This window comes from Prionailurus viverrinus, chromosome A2 (genome assembly GCF_022837055.1).
Source record: "Prionailurus viverrinus isolate Anna chromosome A2, UM_Priviv_1.0, whole genome shotgun sequence".
NCBI classification, from domain to species: Eukaryota; Metazoa; Chordata; class Mammalia; order Carnivora; family Felidae; genus Prionailurus; species Prionailurus viverrinus.
In genome coordinates, this window is record NC_062562.1 from 14,740,567 (window position 1) to 14,764,743 (window position 24,177).

At 56.4% G+C, this 24,177-nt stretch overlaps 1 protein-coding gene across 4 annotated transcripts in view; it reads left to right on the plus strand.

Moving 5' to 3' along the window:
- Positions 1-24,177, plus strand: part of LIMD1 (LIM domain containing 1) — a 94,522-nt gene that overhangs the window by 7,586 nt on the left and 62,759 nt on the right. Inside the window, exon 1 of one of the 4 annotated variants that reach the window (XR_007150521.1) lies at positions 16,466-18,566. The exons of 2 other annotated variants lie outside the window; for them this stretch is intronic. The gene's annotated coding sequence lies outside the window, so the exon portion shown is untranslated. Of the gene's footprint in view, positions 1-16,465; positions 18,567-24,177 lie in introns of those variants that run through there. One more of the 4 variants, XM_047851025.1, reaches the window with a different exon arrangement.

A 24,177-nucleotide genomic window follows, 5' to 3' on the forward strand; every position in this document is an offset into this window, starting at 1 on the left:
GTGGACCATTACGCGTGAAGGCCCCCCATCCGCACCAGTGTTCAGGTGGGACCCCGTCACCCGAGACATCAAATGGCACAGGCTTCCCTCCTCCGACAGCACCCACCTAGGGTGGGAGGCGTCCGTGTTGGTGATAAGAGCCCAGTAACCGTAATCAGGACACCATTCCTAGTGGCCACTGCAGAATGACCATTGCCTTTGTGCCAGACACGGAGCTCGACAAACGGGCTGGCAGGTGAGACAAGACCCCTTGGTCAGAGTCCCAGCTCTGCCATTTCCTGACCCTGAGAACTGGGCAGGTTACTTAACCTCCCCGAGGCTCCGTTTCCTCGCCTGTGCCAATGCGGTGACAGTTCCAACCTTGGCATCGTCGTGAAGATTCTGGTGTGTATAAAAAGGCTCGGAGCTTAGCCAAGTACCCTTACAGTGATACGCTTGATCCCATTTAATCCTCACCCTGTGGGGGGCTTAACAAGCAGGACCCCACTTCACAGACGAGCAGACTGAGGCTGGGAGGTGTCAGGTAACCCGAGATCACCAGCTAGTAAGTGGCCGTAGGTGGGTGCTGTTGAGTTCTGTTTCATGATCTGGGTGCTGACTGCAGACTTTATGTGAGTTATTTGTGTTGTGCCCTCAGTACGTGTGCCTTTTCTGAATCTGTTTCCTCAGATGTTTCCTTTTTTGAAAACGTATAACACCAGATACAAAACCAAAACAAGCCAGTCGTGACCCACCCAGCGTGGCATCGGGTACCATCTACCTCCTCACAATTTTTCCCTTTCCACAGGGTACCACCAGGCTGAGGCAGGGAATGAATGGGCTCTGGTATACAGTAAGTGCTTAGCACACACTAGCTCCCTTCCTTCCTGCTCCCCACGTTCCTGGCAACATGTCCGTTCCACCGGGGTATGATTGCTAAAGTGGTTCGCAAGAGGGTCTCAGCCTGCACGGCCCATGGTCTGTGGGCAGTTTGGTAATGTCCTAACAATCCGTGCATTTGGGGGGCGGCATGCTCCTATAGACAAGCCACAAAGGTGCCTGCTTCCCTCCCCCCCACCCCAGGAGAGTGGAAAGAGTTTAAAATGCCTAGGCTGCCTCTTCTGTAAGGTTACAGGTATGGTTGTATAGGTTGCACACTGCACAAAGGTACCTCGTCAGGGGGGACAAGCCTTGTGCCCACAGGACTATAACTGCCCAGAGCAGGCAGTTTTTCTCATTCATATAAATATGTCACAGAGGTGATCAGTGGATTTGCCCTTCAGCCCCTAAGCAAATTCTTTCCTACAGTGCCTCTCGGCTTTGGTGTCCTCAGCATCAGGTCAGAATGAGCTCAAACACTGACCTTCAACATTGGTCCAAAGCGCTGATGTGATTCCCAGGGCGGAGAAGTGGTTTACAGACTTCTGGGTGAGGCTTGGGGGTGCAGTACAACTCTGCGTTCTGACTCAGGCCCTCCGCGGGCTCTTTGACCTTGAGCACGCTGGCTACAACACGGCCAAGACGTTTGTGTCCTTAATTACCAAACTGACCCGGCGACGCCAGCTGGTAGGTGAGATGGGCGCCCTGGGAGGGAAAACTGTTCAAAATAGCCTGGGGATGTCTTGTGAACTGAAAACTCATGTGCGGCCCTCGATGACAGCCTGGGGATTTCTTGGCAGCCTAACAAGTGGATCTCTGCAGCGTCTCCGCTGAGGCTTTGGTTCTGGCCCCTTGTGCCTGGGCCGCCACAGGATGGGTTTGGGGGGTCAGTCCCACGGCATTGGTGGGGCACAGCAGCCTATATGTTGCAAATATAGTTGGTGTGTGTTTCAAGTCTTGATAGGCAAGCACCAGGCTGATCCCAAGGGCTGGAAGCCTGCGGGGGAGGCAGCTTCAAGGCAAAAGGCCACGTGGAGAAAGCCGCCAGAGGAAGCACTATGGGTTTATTTTAAGTCTAGAAAGAAGGAAGGCTGAGGGAGCGTCATACGGTACAGAAATCAGGGCCCAGAAGTCCCTGGCCTTTGCTTGGATATCACCCCTGAGGCAGGAATGAAAAGGAACTAAGTGTTCTACTTACCCTAATGCTGGGGCCAGAACCCAAGAGAGTCAGGAAGGGGAGAGGGTTGGGGACAACCGTCTTGGCTCAAATACGACCCATTGGCTATGTCGGCGGTTCCAGACCCTAGCTGTGGATCAGAACGATCCTCTGTGGGCCAGAACTAAAGACCACTGGATGGTGGAATAATGCAGAGATTGCCCAACTGTGGCCCATTGGCCAAATCTGGCCCACCACCTGTTTTTATAGATAAAGTTTTATTGGAATACTGCCATGCTTAATCGTCTATATGTTTATCGGTGGCTGCTTTTGCACAGAGTTGAGAAGCTGTGGGAGAAACTCTGTGGCTCACGGAACCTAAAATATTCATTGTCTGGCACTGTACAGAGAAAGTTTCTTGACTCTTGGAACGATGGAAGAGTCTCAGAGGGTCTAAAAACTTGGGTTGAGTTTTGGGGCACCTTTCTCCTACCTGGCGACCTTGGGCAAAGCGTTAGACTCTCCAAGCCTGAGTATCTTTATCTTCCTTAAGTTGGATGGTAATGGTCTGCCCAGAATGGTTTACCCAGTTATCATGAGCATCCAATAGGTTATATATCTATTATATTTCTTTGTATTTTTTTTTTTACTTTTTTTTTCAATGTTTTTTATTTATCTTTGGGACAGAGAGAGACAGAGCATGAACCAGGGAGGGGCAGAGAGAGAGGGAGACACAGAATCGGAAACAGGCTCCAGGCTCTGAGCCATCAGCCCAGAGCCCGACGTGGGGCTCGAACCCACGGACCGCGAGATCGTGACCTGGCTGAAGTCGGACGCTTAACTGACTGCGCCACCCAGGCGCCCCTGTATTTCTTTGCATTTTTTAATGGTTATTTTAATGTTTATTTACTTTTGAGAGAGAGAGAGAGAGAGAGAGAGGGAGAGTACGAGCGGGGGAGGAACAGAGAGAGAGAGGAAGACACAGAATCCGAAGCAGGCTCCAGGCTCTAAACTGTCAACACAGAGCCTGACGCGGGGCTCAAACCCACAGACCATGAGATCATGACCTGAGCCGAAGTCGGACACTTCACCGACTGAGCCACCCAGGCGCCCCAAAGAATATTTTTTTCTAAGAAGAAATTGTCTTTTATTTTTACCCAAACACATACCAATTCTGGTGTTCTCGATTCTTCCTGCAGATCTGACCTTTCATCGGAGATAATTTCCCTTTAGCCTTAAAGCATTTTCTTTAGTGTTTCTTATTGTGGTTCTACTGGCAGTAAATTCTCAGGTTTTCTCAGCTTTTGTGTGAAGAAAATGTTTTTCCTGTACTTTTCACTAGAGACTTCTGGGTTGACACGTTTTCCCTTCAGCATTTTAGGCGCCATATTCCGTTGACTTCTGGTTCTTTGTTTCTAAGGAAAATCAGTCACCTTTGTTGTCCCACTGAAGATGCCCTTTGGCCTTTGGCTATTTTTTTTAGATTTTCTCTTTAACCCTGGGCCGCCTGGGTGGCTCAGTCTGTTAAGCGTCTGACTCTTGGCTTCAGCTCAGGACATGATCCCAGGGTTCTTGAGTTCGAGCCCCACGTCGAGCTCCACACATTCAGTGCAGAACCTGCTAGGGAGTCTCTCTCTCTCTCCCTCTCTCTCTGCCCCTGCCCCCCCACACACTTGCTCTCTCTCTCTCTCTCTCTCTCTCAGAGTAAATAAATAAACTTAAAAACAAGATTTTCGGGGCGCCTGGGTGGCGCAGTCGGTTGAGCATCCGACTTCAGCCAGGTCACGATCTCGCGGTCCGGGAGTTCGAGCCCCGCGTCAGGCTCTGGGCTGATGGCTCGGAGCCTGGAGCCTGTTTCCGATTCTGTGTCTCCCTCTCTCTCTGCCCCTCCCCCGTTCATGCTCTGTCTCTCTCTGTCCCAAAAATAAATAAAAATGTTGAAAAAAAAAATTTAAAAAAAAAAAAAAAAAACAAGATTTTCTCTTTAACCCTGTATTTCAGTGGTTTGAGCTGGACCTGCTTAGATGTGGTTTTCTTTGTATCTGCCCTGCTTGGGGTTCATGAAGAGTCACGGGTCGTCGCTGGGATGACCTGGGCTTTGCGTCGTCCTGCCCCTCCCCTGCCCTCCCCTCACCACCCCTTCCTGCCCCTTCCACCTTCCTCCCGGGCTCCCGCTGTCCGGACGAGGAAGAGACACCCACAGACACGAGCAACGGGTCTCTGAGACCCAGGGCAGCCCTGAGAGAGAGACGAGCCCCACAGAGGGTTTTTCCCTAAACACCTCCCCGGAGTCAGGCCCTCCGGGGTGTGTGGGCATCCACGCAGAGCCGCCGTGCCCCCCTCAGCGCCGACGTCTTGGGTTCGGATGCCTGCCCCCCCCCCCCCCCCGCTTTCCTTCCTTTTCCTCTCCATTTGGAATCCAGACGCGAGCCTGCTTTTCAGTACAGGCTTAGTGTGAGGTCTGTACGTACACGGGGGCGGGTGGGAGGGCACATTTTCAGCCCAAGTGACCCACTGCTCCCCGGGGGACGACAGTGCCTCACCAGGGCCTTATCCAGGCCCTCCCGCCTCCCCGTTTATTTATTTATTCATTTACTTATGTGTATGTATTTATTTTGAGAGAGAGAGAGGTGAGGGCGAGGGGCACAAAGAGAGGAAGAGAGAGAATCCCAAGCTGACCCCACGCTGGCAGCGCTGACCCCGACGAGGGACTTGATCCCACGAACGGTGAGATCAGGACCTGAGTGGAAATCAGGATTCAGATGGATGCTTAACCAGTGAACCACCCTGGCGCCCTGTGTCTCCGCATTTTGCGATCCATCTGTGAGAGGGGCGCCTGGCTGGCTCTGTCAGTAAAACATGTGGCTCTTTCTTTTTTTTTTTTTAATATGTTAATATTTATTTATTTCTGAGACAGAGAGAGAGAGACACAGAGTGCAAGTGGGGGAGGGGCAGACAGAGAGGGAGACACAGATTCCCAAGCAGGCTCCAGGCTCTGAGCCGTCAGCACAGAGCCCGACGCGGGGCCTGAACTCAGGGACCGCGAGATCATGACCTGAGCTGAAACCAAGAGTCAGACGCTCAGTGGGACTGAGTCACCCGGGCGCCCCCAAAACATGCCACTCTTGGTCTCAGGGATGTACGTCGGGGTCCTGTGTTGGGTGCAGTAATTACTTACAAATAAAATAAAATAAAATCCATTCGTGAGAATTACCAGCCGGGGTGAAGGTTTTACTGGCGGGGGTTCCTCCCTGAATCTGGAATAAGTCCAGAACCCCTGACCAGCCCTGGGGGGCTGCCTCCTGCACCCTCGGTCCTGCCCCCAGCGGCCACACGCTCCTTCAGTTCCTGCGGGGGGCGGGGGCACCTCCGTGCCCTTGCACCACAGCACCCTCCTGGGTTACTTTTTATTTTTTAATTGTATTTATTTATTTTGAGAGAGCGAGGGCACAGCGGGGGAGGGACAGAGAGAAAGAGAGGGAGACGGAGCCTTGTCCCTCCTGCCCTACAGCGCTCGCTCTCCAGCTGGCACTTCCTACCACCGGGAACCCTCAGTCCCCTCGCGTGACCGTCAGTGTGCCCCCGCCGCCCGTTAGGCCGAGTGCCACCCGGGGAGGGGGGGGGGGGCGCGGCGGGCCCGGCCGCCTTGTTTCCCGGGGCAGCCCCAGCGCTTGGCGCGGGGCCTGGCACCGAGTCGGCGCTCCGTAACTGTTGGTTGAGTGAATGAGCGGAATGCCATCGCGCCTTCTCCAGATCTGCGTCACCGTCCCCGGGGGATTCTGACCACTCCTGGGGGCGCTGGTTGGAGGGGAGCCACGCGGGCCGCCCGGGGCCGGGAAAGTACCGCAACCCAGCAGTGGCAGCCACGGAAGGTTCTTCTGTCGCCACTGTCACCATTCTGGAGACCAGAGGTCCCACCTCGAGGTGTGGGCGGGGCCCTGCTCCCTCCTGGAGGCTCCCGGGGCAGGGGAGGGGGAGAGGGAGGGGGAGGGGGGGAGAGGGAGGGGGAGGGGGGAGGGGGGAGGGGGGGCCCTTCCTTGCCTCTGCAGCCCCTGGGGACTCCGAGTTCTTCGTTCTTCTTGGCTTTTGCACCTGCCTTACACAGACCTCCGCCCAACGTCACGCGGCCTTCTCCCGCGTCTGTGTGTCTCTTTGTATCAAGACGCGGGTCCTGCGGGACCCTGGAGCCGCCCTACTCCCACGCGACCTCACCTTCACTAGTTATGGCCGCAGACAGCCCCGTTTCCAAACGAGGCCACCCTGTGCGGCTCCAGGAAGGGCGTGGCTTTTGGGGGGAACACTGCCACCCGGCCCGGGCCTCCCGCCCTTCTTTCCCGGCTGCTCTCTCTAACCTCCTGCCCGTTTTCCACTTCTGCGGCCCCCACGCCTCTCTTTGAGGAGGGGTCTGGCAGACACCCCCCTCCCCCCCCCCCCCAGCTGACAGGGACTTCACGACCCGTCGAGAAAAGGCAGCACCAGTTTCTCGGTAAATAGTAAAAATGACCCCGCTGCCCCCCACCCCTGCACCCTCCTTCCTCTCCCCCTTCCCTGCCCTCTGACCTCATGGCACCCAGAGTCCCTGGTTAGGGTCGGCAAGGTCAAGAGCAGGAACCGCCCGCTGCGCCCCAATGCTCTCGGTTTCTCCTTGTGAGGTATGGCGGTCGCCTCACGCTTGAACATGGGAACGGCCAGCCCGCCGAGGTACCCATAATGGGGACACACAGTCGCCCGGGGGGACGGGATTGAGACAGGCTGGGGCTCGCCGTGCACCTCTCGGGAGGGCGTCCGTGTCTCTTCAGAAGGGGACAGAGTGATGACCCCAGTTACAGCCGGGCACTGGCATGAGACTAGAAGACTGACCTCACCCTCCTGGCAGTGAACGCCCAGGCTGTTTGCTGCGCTCCCATCGATTTCTAGACGCTTCGGGTGTGTTCTTTTGGATTCTCGCAGACGCAAATACTGAGATGGGATGTGCGAGGGGCTTATGGGGGGAAATAGGAGGGAGATGAAGGAAGGCGGGAGAACCCCCAGACTGAGCCCTGCTGGAGACTGCCGTCCAGAGGGGTCCTCACGTCAAAGCACCTGTCGCAGGGGGAGGGTGGATCTCGCAGGAAAGGGCCTGGGAGCAGCGGGGATGGGTGGCCTCGGTGCACCTGCGTCCAGAGGGTGGCATCTGGGCACCAGGCTATTGCGCCCCCCACAGTAGGAGTGGGGAGGGCTCCCCAGAGGCTCCAGACGCCCGGTCCTCTCTTCACCCTGCTGTCAGCTTGCCGCCTATCCTGGGGCCTGCCGGGCACCCCAGGGTTCCCACCTAGACCAGTTCCCAAGTGGTTGGTGGGTGCAGGGGGGAGGCAGCCGTCCCCACCCGGGCCTGCAGGGCTGCCTAGGGTGGAGGTCACCCGAGGACAGCCAGCCCATGGCAGTGGGAGTTTCGATGAGGTGCTTTAACGTCAACGAGGGTCAGCTGTTCTCAGAGGAAACCAAACCATGAAATCTTTTTCAACACAAAAGGCCCATTTATTTTGACAAGGAAAAAAAAAAAAATAGTGGCTCCAAGCAGCCCTCAGATGTGGCCAGCACCCCGTGGACGCCCGCTATGCCTTGTGGTCCGTCCACAGCTCTCGGGCGGCATGGAGCAAAGCTTTCTCCATGTTTTTGGGTGGTTGTTTTAAGTCTATTTATTTTTGAGAGGGGTGGGGGGAGAAGGGCAGAGAGAGAGGGAGACACAGAATCCGAAGCAGGCTCCAGGCTCTGGGCTGTCGGCACAGAGCCCGATGCGGGGCCCGAACCCGTGAACTGTGGGATCATGACCTGAGCCGAAGTCGGATGCTTAACCGACGGAGTCACCCAGGCGCCCCTGAATTTTTTTTTTTTTTAATAGGCTTTGAGAATTGTGAGCATTTTGAATTTCCCAGTATTTCCCATGTTGAGTTCCGCATAGATTGCTTGTGCCAGATTGACCAAACATGACACAGGGCTTTGGCCTTGAGGCTACATTTTTGGCTGAAGCTTAAAGGAGGGGGCCGAGTGGGCATGAAGTCGGTGTGAAGTGACACAGGTGAAAATAAGCAGGGCATTCTTCCCTCCTGCGTCCAGGGCTCACATTCTCCGAGCGGCCGTCACCTCTCCCAGGTCCTCAGTCCAGTCCCCCTGGCAGCATCGAGGGGCCTCCCCGGGCCGCCCTCCAGCTGGGAGGTGCCTCGCATCCGACCACGCCGATGAATGAAGATGTCCCAGGCCCTTTTACCTTTTTTTTTTTTTTTTTAAGTTTATTTTTGAGAGAGAGAGCGAAAGCCCGAATGGGGGAGGGGCAGAGAGAAAGAGAAAGAGAATCCCACGCAGGCTCCACCCTGTCAGCACAGAGCCCGAAGTGGGGCTTGAACCCACGAACCAGGAGATCATGACCTGAGCCGAAGTTGGACGCTGATGTGACGGAACCACCCAGGCGCCCCAGCACTTTTTCCTTTTGGATGTAGCGCAAATGTCCCCACGTCCTCTGCCCGTCTGGAGTTTCCCACTCCTTTATTACCCACATAAAAGAGGTGCAGGCCCGGGCCAGGAGCCTGAAGCTGGCCCTGCCAATGACCTCCACGTGGCAAGGCCCGCGGGCACCTTTCCATCTTCCTGCTTCAATTTCCCAGACGTTCTCTCCTCGCTCCTCTTCCGGCCTCCCTCGCCGCTCACCTCACCCTCATTTTCTGGCTCTTCCGTCTCTCGGGATGGTTTTGGACTCGGTCTCGGGCCCTCTGCTTGCCCGCCGTGGGCACCTCTGTGTGCCTCTGTGTCTCCATGTGGAAAGTGGAAAGGATAATGGGATTTATCGCAGAGCCGTTGCAAAGATCAAATGAGGCCACTTGGGCACCTCTTAGAGCTCCATGGATGCAGCTCTTACTGGCATTGCCATCGCCTGGTACAATAGCCCTTCATCCAGTGCTTGAGTGGTGCGCAAGGTCCAAGGTGGACCCGAGGCAGACCCGATCTCCACCCTCACAGAGTTTGCAGTCCAGTCCGGCCTCTTTGTGGGCACACGGTGGTGTTGGAAACGGAAGGCGTGGTTCCCATTCGGACGTGGCGGGCGGCAGCCTCAGTTTCCCCTCCAGCACAAAGGGGTGGATAACGGAGCCTCTCTGATGAGCTGTCACAGCCGTAGATGGAGAGGGTGGTGCTGAGCGGGCACAGAGGAGGCGCCGTGACACGTGAGCGATCGCGGTTCTTGTCGTGGCTCGTGCGCGGCTCCCACACTGGCCCCAGCGTGGTGGCGACCGGGGGAGAGTGAGGCGGACCTCCCGGGATGTCAGCGAAGAAAGAGATCCGGGCAACCAGTCGTTTCCAGCAGCCCGGTGGAGTGTTTGAGAACGTGCCTGCCTCGTGGGTTTACCCCGCGGAGATGCTTGCACGGGTGGGAGATGGCTTGTGAGTCAGCCGTTGCTAAGTGTGAAAGCAGCCTGGAGGCCTGTGAATAAGGGATGGGTTAAAAAATCCGTGACCTCCCCAGAGAGTGAAATATCAGCCCTCAAAAAGAACAAGGCAGCTGCGAGTGACATGACGGGAAAAGATCTCCCAGAGGATCGTTAAGTGCAAAAAAGCGTTAAGTGCAAAAAAGTGCTTCGTGTGTTACCAAAAAGGCAAGCAAAAAAGAAATGGACATGCCCGTGTACTTTGGTGATGCGACAGTGGCTGTCTCCGGAGGGGGCCCCGGCCGGCTAGTGCTCTGTGGGGGGAGGACACAACACTTTTCACTCTGCGCTCATGGACACCTTTTGAATCTGAAGCGACGTGCGTGCGTCGCTTATTAAAAAATACGAAAGAGCAAGCAGAAATCAGAGCGGATTCGTAGAGAAGCACTTCGGTCCACTGTGTCCCGCTGAACATCTTTTTGGGGCTCTCAGAGCGGATGGCGCGGGGCGGGTTGGGCCGGGGCCAGCGGGCAGCCCCCCTCCCCTGTGGGTGTGTGGGAGCCACGTGGGGCCCTGTGCCCAGGCACATGCCTGCAGCTGGGCCTTCCTGTGTGGCGCAAGGCCCTGGGTGCGGGGCTGAGGCCAGTGGAGAGTGGGTTCCAGGAGCCTGGCGGAGGCCGCGCACGCACGGCAAGGTCACGGTCCAGATATCTGGGTCTGGCCTGGGCCGCTTTCCAGGGCAGACGGTCACGACACAAAGCACCAGGAGGAGGCCTCCGTCACATCTGTTTGTCTCCATCCACGGGCCAGTTCCACAGTGCAACTCCAGGCTGGAGCCGCCAGGGTTCCGGGAAGCGGACCGGGAGGGGCCAAGGTTTCCTGGCCTGTTCTGGGCCCCGGTGGGATGGAGAGAGCCCAGAGGAACCTGGGCTCTTAAGTCTTCATCCATCTGCTCAGCTGAAATATAAAGATTCTTTTCAGCGTTCTCCCTGAAGTGGCCCTCCAGCTTTGGGACACACACGGCATTGTGTGCAGGGACATTCCCTGTAGCCAAGCAAAAGCGACAGAAAGGCCCTTTCAGTTAACTGCAAAATAAGCAGGGCTCTGTCTAAAGAACAGGGGCCCTTTGCCTCATGGGCCCCTTGGTAATTCACAGGCTGGCCGGGCACCGTTTACAGCCTGCTGCAGTCTCCTGGATTCGGGTTTTTTGAATGCCTTTTTGTCAACAATTCTGTATGCACACCTATATAAGAAATATACATGTATGCATGCAAACACGTATTCTTTTTTAAATTTTTTTAAATTTATTTTTGAGAGAGAGAGAGAGAGAGAGAGAGAGAGAGAGAGAATGAGCAGGGGAGGGGCAGAGAGAGAGGGAGACACAGAATCCAAAGGAGGAGCTGTCAGCACAGAGCCCGATGCGGAGCTCGAACCCACGGACCGTGAGATCACGACTTGAACAGAAGTTGGGCACTCAGCCGACTGAGCCACCCAGGCACTCTGCAAACAGATACTCTTTTTAATTTTTTTTTAACGTTTATTTATTATTGAGGACAGAGAAAGAGCATGAGCAAGGGAGGGGCAGAGACACAGAATCCGAAGCACGCTCCAGGCTCTGAGCTGTCAGCACAGAGCCGGATGTGGGGCTCGAACCCACAAACCGTGAGACCGTGACCTGAGCCAAAGTCGGACACCCGAGTCGGCATCCTCGCAAATAGATATTATTAAATCAAATATCCTTTACACATTCAAATACACATGCACACATACATCTATATCTAGCCATACTCTTGACTAGCAAGATAGAGGATATATGATATTGATTAAATATTTGTACAAGGTGATCACCAAGCTCTACAGAAGGTTTGTAGTGACACACAAAGTCCCAAGAGTAATAACGTGGCCTCCTTTCTTTGTCTCTCCAAATCTAGGTCACCGTTAAGTCCAATCATTTTTTTCCACCTGTAGATGATAATGCCTGTACTCCCTTTTCTAATGTGACCCTTCCATTTATTTACCAAGCATTTTGAAGGGGTGCTACCATGTGCCAGGTGCTGTTCTAGGCTCCCGGGACATAACAATGAACAGAAGGGCCAATGACCCATAACCTGGGGAGGTTTGCATCCCAGTGAGGAGACAGACAGTCCCTGCCACGTCAGGTGGGGACAGGGATGGAGAAGAGTTGAGAAGGACTTCCTGGAGAAGGGACCGCTGGGTGCAGACCTGAGGGTTGTAAGCCAGGGGATCACACGGATATGGGACCTCGGGGGAGGGGGGCAGGGTCTAGGGCAACTGTCTTGCCCACTCTGGTTCCATTGCACTCACTTGGCAGACCCAGCGCTGGTTGGATCCAACTCTCCACCTACTTCATACCCACACGTGTGCAACTGAACTTGCCCAGAGAAAAGCATGCCACCATGCTGGCTGGCCTCGTTGAAATCCATGCCCCAGATCTCAGGGTGGGGGTTGGGAGCGAAGGGGAAGCCTCCGTGCTTCCATCACTCGGTGCTTCTCCGGGCCCTTTGCTCTCCCAGTCCCCCAGATGGCCAGTTCCCAACAGCAGCTCCCCTGGCCTCACTCTCAGCTAACTCTCCTTACTTCCTGTTTCACTGAGAAAACTAATCAGAAGAGCCTCCTACCACCCCAAGATTCCAGCCCCTTACGTACCTCCCTACCTGACTCTTGCCCACATCCTTCCTGTTTCCATGGATGAAATCTTCAGTGGAGCTTGGTCCTCTCTGCTGCTCAGGTGTGCCACTCCAAAAATCCCCCTCTCTCTCTCCTACAAGAGCGATTCTCCTGCCCCAACCCCCACCTCAGGGGGCCATTCCCATCAGCACAGACACGTGTACCATTTCCCATATTAAAAAAAGAAAAAAAAAAAGTCTAGGGATGCATGGGTGGCTCAGGCGGGTGAGCCTCTGACTCTTGATTTCAGCTCAGGTCATGATTCCAGGGTCATGGGATTGAGCCCTTGCCTGGCTCCAGGCTGAGCATGGAGGCTTTTTGAGATTCTCTCTCTCTCTCCCTCAGCCCCTCTCCCTAGCTCACACTCTCTTGCTCTGTGAAAGAAAGAAAGAAAGAAAGAAAGAAAGAAAGAAAGAAAGAAGAAGGAGAGAGGAAGGAAAGGGAGAAAGAAAGAAAGAAAGAAACAAAGAAAGAAACAAAGAAAGAAAAAGAAAATCTCAAAAAAAGCCTCTCTTGATGGCATTTCCCCCTCTATTCCACTTTATACCCTACAAAGCTCCTGAGAAGGGCTGTTTAGATGTCTGTCTCCAACATGGTTCCTTCCATTCGCTCTTCCTCAAGTCTGTGTTCAGTGAGGCCATCACTGGTGGTTGTATTCAAAATGGCGCCCCATCCTCTTCCTTATTTCATCTTTCACATGAGCTCCCCTCACTATCTAATGTCCTCCACAAGGCATGTATCTATTTTCTCTACTGACCACCCTGTCGCACTGGGATGGAGATCCAAACAGACAGCCACGTCTGCTTTGTTCACTGTCCTATCCTCAGCACCTGGAAAAGGGCCCAAGGCCTCCTAGGGGGGTTGGAGGGAAGTTAGGAGGTAGAGGTGGCCAGAGGCCCGGTCACATAGGGTCAAGGGGAGGGTCTTACTCTCCTCGTGGTTCAGGATGCTGCTCGAGGGTTTGGAGCTGGGCTGACGGTATATGATCTGATTGACGTTACTGAGATTCTGGGCAGGTCAAGTTGAAAATTCCGCATTTCACCAACGTGTTCACGGGCACATGCTTTTTCTACCCACGTGTTCATGAAAATAAGCTTCAAGACTCAGGGAAAGCTGTGTGTTGATTATGGCTTCTGTTATACAGGCAGGGCCGTGGGGGACGGTCGCTGCCGTGGAGTGGCTTTATTGGTCAACTAGAACGTGGGACATTTCTCATTCAACAAAATATCATCAGCAAACACTTAAACAAAACCATCCATGCTCTGCCTGCTTAGTGGTAAAAACATTTAGGTCTTTAGTATTTTGCTTTTTAAACAACTGATGTGCAAGTCTGAACACAATTTTTGAGATTCTAATCAACGGATGTTTCCGAGCACACAGAACAGACAAAACCGGCCTACGTTAAATAATCACGGCTCGGATTCTCAATGTTGGGCAGAGACTTGGAAAGCACCTCTGCCTCTGGAGCGTTAAACGGCAGCAGTAAAATACCCAGTGGCCTCCTGGCCGTGCCCGTCATTTCCGAGTACCCCTTCCCAGTGGTTTATGGCCCCTGGGATGCCATCTTTAAGAGCTGTTTTGTAAAGGTTTAAGGTACTCCACTGACCAGGAGGGGACAAGCCAGTCTGGTGAGGACATACGTAGATGGTGGGTTCAGGTGTGTGTCTTTATTTATTTTTTTTTTTTCAACGTTTTTTTTTTTTTTGGGACAGAGAGAGACAGAGCATGAACGGGGGAGGGGCAGAGAGAGAGGGAGACACAGAATCGGAAACAGCCTCCAGGCTCCGAGCCATCAGCCCAGAGCCCGACGCGGGGCTCGAACTCCCGGACCGCGAGATCGTGACCTGGCTGAAGTCGGACGCTTAACCGACTGCGCCACCCAGGCGCCCCCAGGTGTGTGTCTTTAGATGCTGGAGATGGCGTAGCGGTTTCTAGAACCGCAGGGGGGACGGGGAGTAAGACCCGTGACTTCTGAGCACTCCGGGCAAGGCGAAGCAGGGTGGGGGGAGCGGGTAGGGACCAAGGATTATGGGCTCAGGTGCTGCCAACTTAGCATGAAAAGAGAAAACTGATTTACAAGAGGCCCTGGCTGGTGTCTGTGGCTCTAGTGTGAGGCTTCCCGGTACTTTGTCAGCTACGTTCCCGGTACTCAGGGGTCAGGTATGCTGGGCCGCGGCTTTCTACTCTGATAGATGCCCTCACCTCTCTGTATACCAACGGCCACTGCCACAGTGCCCAGAGCAGAAGCCTGGGACTTGGGACTCTAGTGGTTCTCAAGTGTGGTCCCTGAACCTCCATCAGCATCACCTGGGAACTAGAGCTGCAGATTGTTAGGCCGCACTCTAGAACCGTCGAATCAGAAACTGGTGGTCCCAGCAACCAGTGTTTAATAAGCTCCCTAAGGAATTCTGATGGGTGTTCACGTTTGGGAACCACAGGTCTAGACGGGTTCCAGGTGCAGCTGCTGCTGCTGGGCCCAGGGCCATAGTTGGAGAATCACTGTTCTAAAAAGTTCACAAGCATATCACTCACCTTATGAGTAAACCCAGTGATCAATTAACAAGTCTTACTGAATACAAAAGGATTGTTTAACAATTCTCTCTGGTCCAGGGGATCATGGGCAACTTTTTAAAAGTTGACAGCGTCTTTGTATTGTTCGAAGTTGTGACCATAAACATGTATTACTTTTGTAGACAAAAAAAAGAAAGTTGAAAGACTTTGTAAAAGTAAAAATACCTCATTCTGTGTAGTTCTTCACAGCAGGGCTTCTCAAACTATTGTGCAAACAGAGCACTCAGGAGTCTTGTTAAAATGAAGATTCTAGGTTGGATGGTTGGATGGGGGCGGGGTCGTGAATTTCTACATTTTCAACAAGCTTCCTGGTGATTACAGCATACTGACTCACATGCAGTATACTGACTCGGGTAAACCACACTCTGGGTTTACAGAATACAGCGCACTTTTTACCTAGATTATCTGGTTTGTTCCCTGTCAGTTTTGGCAGACGGATCTGCTAATTCACACGTTCAACCATTAGATACTACTATGTACTACTATGGACTATGCACGGGGTATACAGATAGGGTCTCAATGAGGTGGAAAACCCACCGACCATGACCAAAAAAAAAAGCAAAAAAAAAAAAGCATGTGAACAGATACATAAATAGTGATCAGATCTGATGAGAAAAGAAAGAGGGTGCTGAAAAAGATAGGCCTCTAGGAGGGGGTGATTTCAGCAAAGATGGGAAGGACGAGCCACGGAAGTTCAAGGTCAGGCTCTGGGCGGACACCAGGAAGCTCCTGCCTCGGGAACACAGTGGCAGAGGGGCCGCCCAGTCAAGTGGGGGGCGGCAGGGTCCGCCAGGGCCGAAGGCCCTGATAGGGAGCGGATTTCAATCCAGGCTCCGGGGTTAAGCATTGAGAGTTTAAGCAGGGAAGTGACTGGTCTGGTATTCGCCTTAGGATCACTCTGGCTGTGGAAATGAATGACACCCAGGCAGGGTCGCCTCGGAGTTGGTGCCCCCGGAGCGCTGGGCCAGGCGGGGGCGCCCAGGAGTCAGGGCCGCCACCCCTGCAGTCGTGCGGACCCGGGTGTGGGGGGGGGGGGGGGGAGGTGGAGGGGTGGAGGGTTGGAGGTGGGGAGGGTCAGGAATCCCCTTAGGAATAAGGAGGCACCGGGGCACGTGTTTTTATTGCTGCACTGAGCCCCTTAAACGCGCGCGCTCCGGGGAACAACGTGACTTTTTTCTTTTCCTCCTTTCAGAGGACCTGGGCTCCCACGTTGGCGTCTGGGACACTTCCCCCCGAGTGCCCGAGTCTGCCCACCTGTTAAAGAGAACTTCGGACCAGCCCCGGGGGGACATCCCGGGCTTCCGGTCGCGCACCCCGGGCAAGCCTGGAGGCCGGCCCGGCCCGGACGGAGGCGGTCTCGGGCGGCACATGGGGTCGACTGCCCACCCGGGAGACTGAGGCACGGTGGGGCGAGGAGCGCGGGCCCTCGGGACTCCCGCAGACTCCGAGGCGCACGTCGCGGGCCCCCGCGGGCTGCCCAGGCCGCCCACCAGCGGTCTCGGCGCGGAGGCCCCCGCCCAGCGCGCCCAGGGGCGGGGCCGGCCCGGAGCCGGGGAGCGGGGCGCGGATCGCGGGGTGGGGGGAGCGCGGCGGCGGCCGGGGCAGCCCCCGCGCGGTGCCCGCTCCCGAGCCGGGACACAGCCCCGCGTCCCCCCACAACGCCCGGCCGGGGAGCGGGCGGCGGGGCCTCGCTGCGCGGCGCAGGCCTGCCCCGGGGCGCCCGCCGCCGCCGACCCCGCCCCTCGGCCGCCTCCCCCGCCTCCCCCGCCTCCGCCTCCTCGCGGCCCGGGACGCGCCCGGCCGGCCACCGAGCGGCGGGGACTGCGTCCGGCGCGCTCACTTCCGCGTCCCGCCGCCCTCCGGCCCGCGCGCGCCCGGTCGCCGCCGCCATCGGACAATAGGCCGCCCGCCGCGGCCGCCGTGGACTTCCTGCCCGGCCCGCGCCGGCCGGTGCGCCGCTCCCCGCGCCCCTCTCCGCGCCGGTCGGTCGGGGAGCCGCGAGCGCCCGGCGCCCGGGACGTGCCTGCGCCTCCGGCCGCCGCGCCTCTGCCGCGGCCGGTCCGGCGGCCTCCACCCTCTCCCGCCGAGCCGGCTTCACTCCGGCTCCCTCCAGAGGCTGCGCTCGTCGTCCCGTTTCGGACTTTGATTGCTTACGGAGGGGATTTGTCTTCTTCTATTTCTTTTTCCTTTTACGATTTGAAAAGGAGAAAAGAACGCACGGCAAGCTGGGACGGTGAAGCGCCACCAGCTGCCCCCACGTGGACACCTCCGAGGCGAAAGGGAGTTGGACGCACACTTGGGCCGGCCGGCCTTGAGGCCTCCACTTCGGCCGGACTCCCAGGCCTGGGGTCATGACTCTCAGGCCCGGCAGGTGGAAGGCGTTGACTGTCCTGGGCTGGACCTGAGCCCCGGCCCCCCGCTGCAACAACCCTCACCCCCGTCCCGCGCTCACGGACACACCGGCCACCTGGGCTAGGCTCTGACTCGCGCCTGCGACATGGATAAGTACGGCGACCTGGGCCTGGAGGCCAGCAAATTCATTGAGGACCTGAACATGTACGAGGCCTCCAAGGATGGACTCTTCCGAGTGGACAAGGGGGCAGGCAACAACCCTGAGTTTGAGGAAACGCGCAGGGTGTTTGCCACCAAGATGGCCAAGATCCACCGCCAGCAGCAGCAACAGCTTCTGCAGGAGGAGACCTTGCCCAGGGGGGGCAGAGGTCCGGTCAACGGCGGGGGCCCCCCAGGCCCACAGGTCCGACGGGATGCCGCTGTGGGCCACAAGCTGACCCCGGATGGTGCTACCAAGCCCCCTCTCGCTGCCTCGACAGCGGGTCCTGGGACGGCCAGCGCCGTCGCCTCTGGGCAGCCCTTGTATCCACCCCAGGACCAGAGGGCCAGGCCGTATGTCCGCAGCGGAAGCCACGGCAGCCAGGACTGTGGCTCCAGGGAGAGCCTGGCACGCTGGGAGATGTCTGCTTTCCGCCAGCCCGGCCCCTGCGAGGATCCTTCCTGCCTCACCCACGGAGACTATTATGACAACCTCTCTTTGGCGAGCCCAAAGTGGGCTGATGAACCGGGAGTGTCCCCCAGCATCAGGGTGGGCGTCGGGAGTGGGTGGCCTGGCACCCTAGGGACTACTGAAGCACCACTGTCCAAACCTTCCGGGGACCATCCCCTGTACCAGCCTCAGCTGGCCCCAAGCTCCAGCCAGTCGTCAGAGACCGGCCAGGATGGTGGTGTTGGTGGCCGCGGCTGTGAGAAGCCAGCCGGGCTTTGGACTACCGCCTCTTCCCAGCGGGTGAGCCCCGGCCTTTCTTCCCCCGGCCCAGAGAACGGGGCCCTCAGGGGGCCCACTCAGCCCAGGACCCCTTCTTTCTTGGCACCCTTGGCCCAGAGCTGCCCCAGCCAAGGAGCTCTTCCCAGAACAAACTTGGGCGGGGGGAGCGAGGTATCGGGCACCACGCCCAAACCCACTGTGGACCCTCAAGCCTGGTTCCAAGATGGACCCAAGTCTTACCTTTCTAGTTCCGCCCCATCAACCTCACTAGCCAGCGCGGACGGTTTGCCGTCGGGTGCGGCCCCTGGACTGGGTCCCAAGCCTGTCTGCACGGACCCTGGCGTTGGTCCCAAGCTCAGCCCCACCAGCCTTGTCCATCCGGTGATGTCCACACCGCCTGAGTTATCTTGTAAAGAAGGCCCCTCCGGCTGGTCATCTGATGGCAGCCTGGGGCCTGGGCTCCGGGAGAGCCCCAGTCCCCCCAGGGTGAAGCTGCCCTGCCAGACCCTCATCCCGGGCCCCGAGCTTGGGCCCTCAGCCGCCGAACTGAAATTAGAAGCCCTCACTCAGCGTCTGGAGCGTGAGATGGATGGTCACCCGAAGGCCGATTACTTTGGTGAGTGAGAGATCGGTGGCATTGCCCACCGTGGGTGATAAGGTCCCTGCGTTTGGGGGAGGGGCTCCCCGTTGGGGATGCCGTCGCTCTCCTTGAGTGGCACTCTTTTTTTTGGGGGGGTGTGGCTTCCTCTCTCAGCTGCATCTCCTGATTCAGAAACTTGAAAGCATCCCTGAACAGAAAGCGGATCTTGCAGCTGAGGCATTACGCACGTGCAAAAGGCGAAGCGGGGTGGGGTTGCCCACGACCGCTCTCAAAAAAGGGAAATGCCGGGACGTCGGATTTCAGGGGTTCTGGGTGCGCCCTCAGAGCCTCTTGGCAGTGACTGGCTCATGCAGGACTTGAATGGACAAGCGTCTGGGGGCCGGTGCTTCTGGGCCAGGCTGGTCTGGCTATTTGAAGACCAGTGGTTGGGCAGGGGCTCTCTCTGGCCGTGTGTGTGTGTGTGTGTGTGTGTGTGTGTGTGTGTGCACGCGCAGTTGCACTACTAACACAGAAGACTGTTCTCGAGCCGTGGTTCTCAACGTGTAGTCCCCGGACCAGCCGGACCCCTTCACTTGGGGACTGGTTAGAAATGCAAACGATACAGGGCCCCACCCCACACCTGCTGAAACTTGGAGGGGGGACGGGGCGTGGGGGAGAAGGGGCCGGACACCTGTGCGCTAGGTGTCTCCTAACTCAGCCCCCACCCGAAGTTCCAGCCCCGCAGCCAGGCGACATCCACAGCCACGGCGCCCAGTGGGGTGGAAGACGCTCCTTACTGGTTTTACTCACAGTTTCTGGTTTTGTTTTATTCTCTTTTTGGAATCTCAAACTCTCGGAGAGTGCGGGCTTCAGCTTTTTCTTTTTCTCTGTGCAGGGTTTGGAGGCAGCCGTCTTGCCCTGTGGGGTAACGACGTCGTGGTCTCATGGGAGAACTAACTAGAAAGCCTGTTTTTAGAAGAGTCTGAGGGTTGTTTTTGTCTTTTTTTTTCTTCCGTTTTTGAGCTCTGAATAATTGGGGTCTTGATTTCCCCATCTGAGGGCTGAGAGCCTTGGGAAGCTGAGTCCCGTGAGGGTGGCCGCTGTGCCCCACGGAGGAGGGCAGGGCACTGGGAAAGGCCTACCTGTTTTTAGCCTGTCCTGTTCTCCGTGAATGACCCGCTCTGGCCTAGGGTGCCTGGAGGGACGGGGTCCCAGGGGCCCATGGGTGCACTGTGCTCCTTATCCTCCTGAAGGCTCATGGGACCAGCTCTCATGACACAGTGGGTGCTCGGAAACTGGGGTGACTTCTTTGGTTTATGTTTCAGAGCGCATGGCACTTACTGCTCTCCCTTTTCCTTTGTAGATTCCCCCCTTGGGGAATAATACTTAGCTGGAAACACTGGTTTTTAAATGTAAACTTATGCTTAATTAGAAAAAAAATTGTTTTTAATCTTTATTTTTGAGAGAGGGAGAGAGACAGAGCGGGAGAGAGAGAGGGAGACACAGAATCCGAAGCAGGCTCCAGGCTCTGAGCTGTCAGCACAGAGCCCGACGTGGGGCTCGAACTCACCAACGCAAGATCATGACCTGAGCTGAAGTCGGATGCTCAACCGACTGAGCCATCCAGGCACCTCGCTTAGGTTTAATTTTTATTTTCAAGGTCGTTAGACAACAAAACAGCAGTTTTATTTTGTCAGGGAGACAGGCTTACACACCGGATCGGGACCAAGGTATTCGCTAACACCAGTCGTTCAACATGTATTTACTGATCACCTGCCTTGGGACGTGCTCTGTTCGAGGCCTTGGCCTGCATAGTGAACAGGACAGACGGTGCAGTGGAAGGAGACAGGAGATGGACCAAATAAGAAATCAAGCCCTGGGGAGAGACAGGGGTGGAGGAGGAGACGGAACCCTGGGGCGGGTGTTGGCAGGGCGGTTTCCGGTTTTAACTCAGGGGATCAAGGAACGCCCCATCAGGAAGGTGGCATTTGAGGAAAGGCCTGAAGGAGCAGCATTTGTCCCAGGAAAGGGTGTTCTCGGTGGGCAGATGGCAGGGGCAAAGGCCCTGGGGCCAGTCTGTGCTGCGCCCTGTGCTGGACGCTTACCTTCTACCATTTTATTTACTGGTTGAAAGCACCCTGGGAAGCAGGTTCTGTCATTACGCCTGTCTCACCAACTAGGACGGTAAAGCCCAGGGAAGTTAGATTACTTAACAGAGGCCTCCCAGGTGACGCCGGGTGGGGCTGGCAGTTGAGCCCTGCAGTTCGGCCGTGATGCCCATGCCTCTAACCAGCGTTGCCAAGCTGCCTCCCAAGCACAGATGCGGAAAACTGTTTTATGTCGGTACTTATTTACTCGTCTGCCCTTGTTTTTGTTTTTGTTTTTTTTAAATTGCAGCATATGTCACCGTAAAATTAACCATTTTAAAGTACACAGTTCAGGGGCGCCTGGGTGGCTTAGTCGGTTAAGTGTCCGACTTCAGCTCAGGTCACGATCTCGCGATCTCGCGGTCCGTGAGTTCGAGCCCCGTGTCGGGCTCTGGGCTGATGGCTCAGAGCCTGGAGCCTGCTTCCGATTCTGTGTCTCCCTCTCTCTCTGCTCCTCCCCCGTTCATGCTCTGTCTCTCTCTCTGTCTCAAAAATAAATAAACGTTAAAAAAAAAATTTTTTTTAAATAAAGTACACGGTTCAGCAGCATTTGGTACATTCACGGCGTTTTCCAAACACTAACTCTGATAGTTTTCAAAACCTTTTTGTCACCCCGAAAGGACACTCCATTCCCCCACGAAGCAATTAATTGCTCCTCACTCTCCGCCCCTCCCAGCCCCTGGCAACCACCAATATGCGTCCTGTGTCTATGGGTTTACCTATCCTGGATCATTCACATAAGCGGGATCATAGTTTCCTTTTGGACGAAGTGTCACATTTGTGTGTAGAAAATTCAAAAGACACAAAAACACGCACAGTGAAAAATTCGTATGCTTCCTACCTGGGCTTCTGGTTGAGCATCCTGGGTTTAATGAGTGTGTGTGTGTGTGTGTGTGTGTGTGTGTGTGTGTGTGAGAGAGAGAGAGTGAGCCATGGTTCTCCGTGCTGTCCATCTGCTCTCTGTCTTTGCCACTGAAACTGTGCATCGTGGCAGCTGTCATACATCGGCACGTGTGGAGTTGGCTCAGCATCACCACTGTAGAGACGTGCCCCGGGTCACGTAAACAGTCCCCTCTGGTGGAGCGTGAGACGGGCCCTTGTGTAGGACGCAGGCCCAGCTTTGGGATAAACTCCCTGGGGGTGGGGTTGCAGGGCTGGGGCCTTGGGCCCTTTCTGTGTTGCCTGGCTGCTGTCTGCAGAGATTGTGCGGGGACCACAGTGTCCCCCACCCGGGGGGAGGGGCCCCGCACTTGCTTTGACAACTGGGGTGCCACTCGCTCTTCCGTGACCAGCCGTGTGGCCGAGGAGGAAGTCTCTCACCGGAGCCTCTGGCAGTCAGTTCTTGGTCCAGCCCTGCCACGTGACCTTGAACAAACTCGGTTCCCTTCCAGGCCTCACCGCTTCATCCGTGGCGCGAAGTGTGTGGACCAGCTGAGGGGCTCACCACACGGATGCCTCCCCTTCCTCAGATCTGGCGTTATTTGGAAGATTGTGTCTGCCCCACATGCGGCATTTCTTACATTACGACGCACTTTTATTTGCAAACAGAAGAATATCTTTTGAGACGGGGCTCTCGCCAGAGAGTCAGGGTAATGTAACCATTACCATCAGAGTGGATGTGGTTCCAGCCGGAAGCCAAGCAAAGTAGATGTTTGGGTTGGTTACTTAGGCCGTTTCCTGGGTCTCACAAAGGCGTCCCTTTGGGCGTTTACACTGTGGGAAGGGCTTGTGAATCCCTGCTGTTGCCTTTGAGAACACTTAGGTCTGAAGACACCTCAGTTTCCAGTAATTGGTCAACTCCTCTCCAAGGACGCTTCTGGCGCTTTCCTTGGCCGTCTTTGTGGGCTTGGTACGACGTGGTCCTAGCCACTGCTTCTCCCTGCTCTTTCTTCTGTGTTCCTCGGTGGCCCCTTTGTGTCTTTCCGTCCGGGCGGAGAGAGGCAAGGACAGACGGACTCTCGATGCTGCTTGGAGAGTGTTAGTGGTTTGCCCGGTGCAGTGTGGCTCCCGTTTTAACACCGCTGTTTATACGGCAGAGGAAGAGAAGAGGTCACCGTCCCTTTTGTTGGCTCTTCCTGGCCTCTTCCTCCATGGTATCCACTGTCTTCCTCACACTGGTTCCCTCCCCACTTCCCAAGGAAAAAGGGTACAGATAAGCCACCTGTCACAGCCTGGGTTTCCCAGGAAGCTGACTCAGACAGTTTAGAGGACAGGGGGCTCCCCAGGGGGTGCCCTTGGAAGGACTCAGGCGTGGATAGAGGAGGGCTTCAGCTGCAGTGCGGGCCTGACAGGCCTGGGCCCACCCCGCAGGGAGCTCGGGAGCTGGAAAAGCCCTTCAGAGCTGTCCCGAGTTGGGGCAAGATCGCCAGGCCTTCACGCTCCCCCGTGGATCAGTCATCCATGGTGGGCCGCCCTGGGAAGCACTTGACCTTGGGCGAGGCGGCCCCTTGTGGCTGGGACAGAGCCCGAGGGGTGGACAGGCGAGGCCTCCCTCCGGCTGCACCCCCGGCAGCCAGGCCACAGCCCCTTCGGTGAAGGGGGATCTGGGCAGCCCATCAAAGGGGCCACCGCAGCCCCCGGCATCAGGCAGACCAGACCCCTTTTACAGTGACCTTTGGGCCCCGTGGTTCTAATCCTAGCGACCGTCCGTCGAGTGCCCGTGACATGGCTGGCGTTGGGTGTGCGCTCTGCGTTGACTTTCAAGGACGCCGGTAGTCTCTGTTCGCAGTTGGGAAACTGAGGCTCGGGACTTGCTCAGGACCACACAGGCGTCAGTGGTGGTGCTTCCACCCCGTTTGGGCTCTGACGGCTCCCCTGGTGGGACCGGGCCGTCTCTTAGCTCTGTGTTTGTCGCTCCGTCGGCCCCTCCAGATTCACTCCCCACCCAGCTGCTGCGGGGGCATCGGTTGCCTCTGGGCCTGTAGCCCCCCCCCCCCCCGCCGCCATGCTTTCCCTCCCGGTGGTGGGTCTGGGGGTCAGAGAGAAGCCCATTGAAGCCCTGCAGGGGAAGGGGCTCTGCCAGACTCGGTCGGGCACCAGGGGCTGCAGAGGCAAGAAGAGGTTCGTTGTAGGGTCTCCAACACCCAGTGAATGGATGGAGCCCCCCCCGCCCTGCCCCGCATGGACACAGAGAAGAGGCCGGCTCTGCCCTGAGTTTTCCAGTCTCCCCTGGACCCTCCTTTTCTTTTTTTATTGTTTTTTTTTTTTTAACGTTTATTTATTTTTGAGAGACAGAGAGCAGGAGCGGGGGAGGGAGACACAGAATCCGAAGCAGGCTCCAGGCTCCGAGCTGTCAGCACAGAGCCCAACGCGGGTCTTGAACTCACGAGCGGTGAGATCATGACCTGAGCCGAAGTCGGCCGCTCAACCGGCTGAGCCACCCAGGCGCCCCATCCCGTGGGCCTTCCTGACGCAGCGGCCGACCCGCCTTTGCCCAGGAGCCTATAACCAGCCTATAACCTCCTCCCGAGAATGGCCCTGCCTGGGTGCCTGGTCTTTAG